This window comes from Typopeltis vanoorti, chromosome 4, assembly GCF_054136105.1.
Source record: "Typopeltis vanoorti isolate ZY-2024b chromosome 4, IOZ_Tvanoo_1.0, whole genome shotgun sequence".
NCBI classification, from domain to species: Eukaryota; Metazoa; Arthropoda; class Arachnida; order Uropygi; family Thelyphonidae; genus Typopeltis; species Typopeltis vanoorti.
Genome location: NC_143552.1, coordinates 132,598,780 through 132,604,779, shown reverse-complemented (window position 1 = coordinate 132,604,779; position 6,000 = coordinate 132,598,780). Strand labels below are relative to the sequence as shown.

The following is a 6,000-nucleotide window of genomic DNA, read 5'->3' as shown; positions in this document are numbered from 1 at the left end:
ATGCATGATTAATGATATTTATTAACTTTTGATAAAGCCATATTTAATAAGGAATGTAAATCATTCCCTTCAAAATCAACCCACTAATTTCTTTCTCTATTAAAAGAAAAATAAATACGGATCGACCGTAAAAAGCGAAGATAAAACAAAACATTGGGAAAAAAATTATTTAGTTGAACACGTTTAGTTATTTTTATTTTTTTAAATAATTTCTGCGCACTTTTATGGAGACAACGAACATAATCTATTTTTAATATTGCCTTTAACATTTCATGGCTTGCAAAAAAGTTATTGTATGCTGGTTTGTTTGCTAGGAGACGTCATCTCTGTGTTCTCTGTGAACTTGACTGCTAGTTTATCGATCACAATCGGTGTACAGCGAACGCGTTGAATGCTGGCGGAAGCCAGTGTCGCCATGTTACTTTGATTTTGAGCAGCTTTCTGTGCCGATTATAGGGTGTGGAGATTTCATCTGTTGGAATAATTGACTATAGAGGTAGTGGAAGATTCAAAATGTGATATATAACTTTGACCACTCAAGAAATAAGTGCAGCACTAGGAATTGCAGGTGTCTGTTTGTTAATAGTTGGAGCCGTAAGAGCATTACGAAAGATACAGGTGAAAACCCTTACCAGTCTCCTTGCCGGTATTGATTTAAAGAAAATATTACAGGTAAGAATGACTCACACCTGTGCCTGTTGCTTAATTCAGGTATGTCATCATTATATCAAAAAGGAAAAGAAAAAAAAAGTGAATGAATTTCGTATTTATGTGCTTCAAGATCGCGTTATGAATGGATGGTTTGCATGGTAATATGAAACATACGGAAGGTATTTTCATTTTATATTTGTCACTGTTTTGATTTATGCATAATTTAATTATGATTACTTTATTGCGTTCTAAATTAAAGTGTATTATTAAACCCTTCATCATTAATACACTGGCAGAGTTACGATCGAAACATGAAACGCTCTGGTTATTTTTTCGTTTAGGCCTATCTGTATCCGTTTCCTTGGATACTGCAATATGTTTGATGTTGATAAGTATCTTGATGTTCTTGCTTCCGTAATTAGATTGTATATTATATCTGGTATATTATATATAGTGTATGTATTATATCTGGTCTCTGTCTATATAGTTTTGTCGATAATTCTCGAAATAGAGAAATAATTATCGTTTTTCTTTTTATTGCCTCATTCTTCATAAGACATATGATTAACTTAGTATTAACATAGGAAAGATATTTTCTTTCTTATTATATAATCATTTTAAAACATATTATGTAACTGTTGAAAGAATTATATCAACAAACGATTATTAAAATATACTACATTAGTATCTGGGGTCGGTCGTCGTTAAGAAAACGCCTTAAATTACAACTGATTTGGATAAATATCACCATACGTCCCCAAATCTTCTCTAGGGACAAATATGGAATTTTTTCAAGTTCGCTTCAGGTTAACCTCCAATAAACAGGGTAGTGATCTCCTACCGGGAGATGAAGGTAAGCCATCACTTTAAGACATCCACAAACATTCATGCCACAATGGGATTCAACCCCCCCCCCCCCTCAAGCTTACTGTCAAAACTTATTCCATCAGCATTCCAATGTGTTTCTCTAACATGAAAAAAAAAAGTGAACAAGGAAAAGTTTTTATTTGTGTTTAGAAGAAAATTTTATAGCGTATTAATGTATCATAGACAGTTCGAAATAAGATTTTAAAATATCTCTGTGACTCTAGGTATTGGAACTTCTAAATTAAACTAATTTCAGTATAGAAGTCTACTTGTGTTCTGAGGTGTTTTGTCGGTTTTAAATATCTCTTTAAAGGGAATCTGCACACTCTCGCAAATAATAAATGGCTAGAATTTCCCGCCTACTTATTTCGTTGATAACATATTCCGCTTTTACTCACACCTGCTATTTTTCGAGTTAGAGCTTTTTTAAAATTAAAAAAAAAAAAAAAACCAATGATGGCTGCTCAACTTGGTTAACCAGCTGTTTACTGGAGTATTACCAAATTCGTGCGTTTAAACTTGGAACAAAATTTTCACAACGGGGTTGTCGCCCGATTGCATGCATACGAGTCAGGTTAACAAGATTGTTAGAGTTATTGAAGTGTGGTTGTATATTTGATGTTCAACTACGTTTAACCTCTTTAGTTAAGAGGCATGGAAGAAAATTCTTCCTGGCGAATCACTCTAAGTAAGTATTTATAATGATCAAATTGAACATCAGTTCGATTTCATTCTGACAAAGAACATTTGCTGGGATAAATTCATCCGACTATTTAAATCTACTCTATAATATAAAATGATAAGCTTTTTTTTGTAACGTTTTTTGTCAAGTTATTTGAAACTTTTTGAAACTTAGGAGCTACCCTGAGTGTCGAGTCATCAGAATTCAAGGAGAACCGGCCTACCAGCCCGGTACTCGGTGGGGGTAGACGCCGGGGGGAAGGAACCCCCTTTCGAGTCTTCAAAATTCGAGTCATCAGAATTCAAAGAGAACCAGCCTACCATCCGGAACTCGGGGTGTTGAGCGCCATAGGCGTCAAGGGGGGAGGGAGGAGCCCACTAGTATTATATAAAAGGATTCTGATTGATTTTATGTAAAAGATTTCTAAACATTTTCAATGCACTTTCATAGCAGACGCGGATCTCTGTTATAACTGTAGTTTCAAACATGAGTTGTTTTTATTTCTTTATTTTTGGGATGTGGGGGAGGGGAGAGCTCGTCAGATATTAAACGACTGACAAATATTTGTTAGATTTGTAACATTTCTTGTTTTCTTAATATAACTTTTTCCCCTCACTTTTAACATTCCTTTAATGTAACGAAAATCTACCTTTTTTATTATTTTTTTTTCTGTGTTATTTAATTCAACATTCACCGTTACTCCGATAAAGGGAACCCCGCCTTGATCTGCTATTATCGCTGTAGTTGCAAAAGGTCACTGTAAAATGAATTATTTGGGAGAAAAAAAAATTATCAAGAGGAAGGATTGTGCTCAGTGCAATAATATTCTCTGTGAAAATTCTTTCTTGCACATGACTGGCTTGAAGCGGTTAAGTACTTTTACCACAAAGGTTGCAATTGGATACCTAACGACTTTCAATAATGGCTTTTAATTTATAAAAAAAAAAAGAAAAAAAGATCGTCTTTGTTTTCTTGATTTTACTGATATTCTTACCTGCATGTTTCGCATTACACCAGATTCTACTGGTAATAGTTGCAAGCATATGTTTTTATCGTGCTCACAATTAAGTGATGGCTGCTCTTTGCGAGAGAAAAAAAATTTAAGTTATCCGAAAAGAAAAACAATTTGATCTCGATACAACTCATTAGTGAATGATCTGCATATTTATAATTAATGGTGATAATGATGATGATGAAAACACCCTGAAATGACATCATGGGATACAATTAAGTGATAATAAATTATGAACTAATTACTCTAGTGTCTTCATAAAAACTACCCAAGTAGCTTCGAGAACACCATTTAGAATCGTGATTATAATAATGTTATCTGTCACATGTATTATGCCATACATCATGCGACACGATTGAATTACGGTATGTAACGATTATGTAACCAAAACATTCCTGATAAAAATTTTATACAAACTATTTTCCCTAATTCTTTTAGGGATGATTATGTATGTAACCATGAAGATGTAAATATTTAAAAATCATTATGCACAAAACAACTGTTGTTATAATAACTGCGTGCAGTTTATTCGCTATAAAAATTTAAGAGGTATATTGTGAAATATGGCAGGAAAATAAAATTATTTGCAATTTTGCCCGGAGAAAAAGAATGACACTTCCATGGAATTCTTGGAGTTATTCCGCGGAGGCCACTCCACACTGAACTACATTAACACAAACCACACTATGCAAATATAAGCCATAATATGTAAATCATTAAAAGAAGAAGTATCTTTGAAATGAAAGATTGGGTCACAATCTTCCAATAATCATTTATGTAAGTTATTTCTGTTATAGATTAGTATTAGTATTCCCTTTCTAATACTAATAGATTAGTATTAGTATTCCCTTGTCTTCATAAAAACTACCCAAGTAGCTTCGAGAACACCATTTATTATGAGTATTAGTATTCCCTTTGTATGTGAGGACTACATCTTCTAGTTATTATCTCTAGTAAAAGATACCCAGATATGCCTAACATATTCTTGGAAGACTTTCGGGAGGAAAAAAATGATACCGCACTTTGTGGCCTCTGCATTTGTAAACATGGTTATATATTTGCAACATTTATTATTGAATCCAGTTTTCTTAGTCAAAACGCTCAGTAGGAACAGAAACATCATTACATGTCCTTGTCATGAAAACTAAGTAGTGAAAAATGTCAGTTAATAACATTTATTTATAATGTGAGTGGGTGCGTGCGTGCGTGTGTGTGTGTGTGTGTGTGTGTGCGTGAACATTTTTAAAATTAACATGTGTGTGTGTGTGTGTGTGTATTTTTTTTGAACATTTTAAAAATTAACATGCGTTAAAATATGACTTCTTAACTAACCAGCACTTTTTAGTGAAATTTTTAATTAAAATACGAGAAACTGAGAGCGATATAAAAGGACCTCACACGGAAGTGTTTCCTGTTTAATCAGCAAAGTAACGAAGGAAAATAGAGAGGAGCGACAATCATGGGAAGGGAAGGATGCACACAAATTAATTATTACTATAGGTGCGTTTATACCTGTACGCCTCTATTCTTAATATAGATCCCATAAGCATAACATTCTGGTAAATGGACTTTTTGTTGAATCGTTTGTTTTGAGTGTCTTAACTTTATTTAGATGTTTAAAGGAGGTTGTCTCAACCGAATATTGCGAAAATCTTATAGCACACCTTCGTTTGCAATATTTAAAATCCTAGTTAACTCCTGCATGTAGTGTGTGTGCTTACGCTGATCATCCACACAATACATGCGGGCATTCGAAGCCAACCCTGGCGGAATTAGGATGGCTAGCCCTTATTTCAGTTGTTTGCTATTATCTGTTAATTTGTGAGTTCTCATGGTAGTGTTTTTTCCTTTCTGAATCTCGAGTACTTTGAATGAAGAACTTGAGATTCAATACCATGAGATGGACCCATGAAACGGGATGAGACCCACCCTTCATCCCGTTTTCATCCCACAAAACAGGCAAACCAGCCAGAAGATCACACGCAACTATCAGATATGCACTAGCCTCATAACCTTACCTGCTGAGCTCGTAATTCCAAACAAACCAATCCAATCTTATGAGATTTACCAATTCACCTTCTGTTGAAAAGTACTTACAAAAGAGATGCTTGGTTTATCGATGGGATTCGAACGCTTTCCATTCGAAGGCCATTAAGAAGAAGACTCAATTCTAAGATTATTAACATAAATTTGAAATGTCCAAGGCTCAAGTTTGGTTGAATTATCCTGAAGCCTCTGTTCATTCGGAAAAAGATTTTCTAAAGAACATCTGCTGACCACTAAATACGATATTTTAACCGAAGAAAGCACTTGCAAGTGTACCAATACTCAAATGCGATTAATTAATTAATATGCATGAGAATCCAACAATATACTGATTATGTCCTGAATCACACGAAGGAGCGCTTATTTTTTAAATAATTCTTGTCGAAAATTTGAAAGCACTAGCCATACAAAGGATGCCATACATCATTGTACGTCAGCAATTGTGTTCTAATTAGCACAGAGGTCGACAAACTTTCAAGGAACAAAAGCGTTTTTTTTTGTTGATCATATTGCTAGAGCAAGAACAAATGCACTAAAATACAGCCCATTATATATATATATTCACACACACACACACACACACGCACGCACGCACGCACACACACACACACACACACACATACATTCTGGATATTGTATATTTTGAGCAGGAGTAAGTTTAAGCTAGTGGGTACTTTTCTTTTCTCTCTAATAATTCTTCTTGCTTTTTGTTTTTCTAATGAGTAAAAGTGTTTCTTATTTT

At 34.1% G+C, this 6,000-nt stretch overlaps 1 protein-coding gene across 1 annotated transcript in view; it reads left to right on the top strand.

The window, feature by feature from the left end:
* Positions 1–507: 507 nt before the first annotated feature.
* The window catches only part of LOC150107684 (solute carrier family 7 member 4), a 39,655-nt gene continuing 34,162 nt past the window's right edge, over positions 508–6,000 (top strand). The window contains exon 1 of the mRNA XM_090392168.1: positions 508–672. The gene's annotated coding sequence lies outside the window, so the exon portion shown is untranslated. The remainder of the gene's footprint in view (positions 673–6,000) is intronic.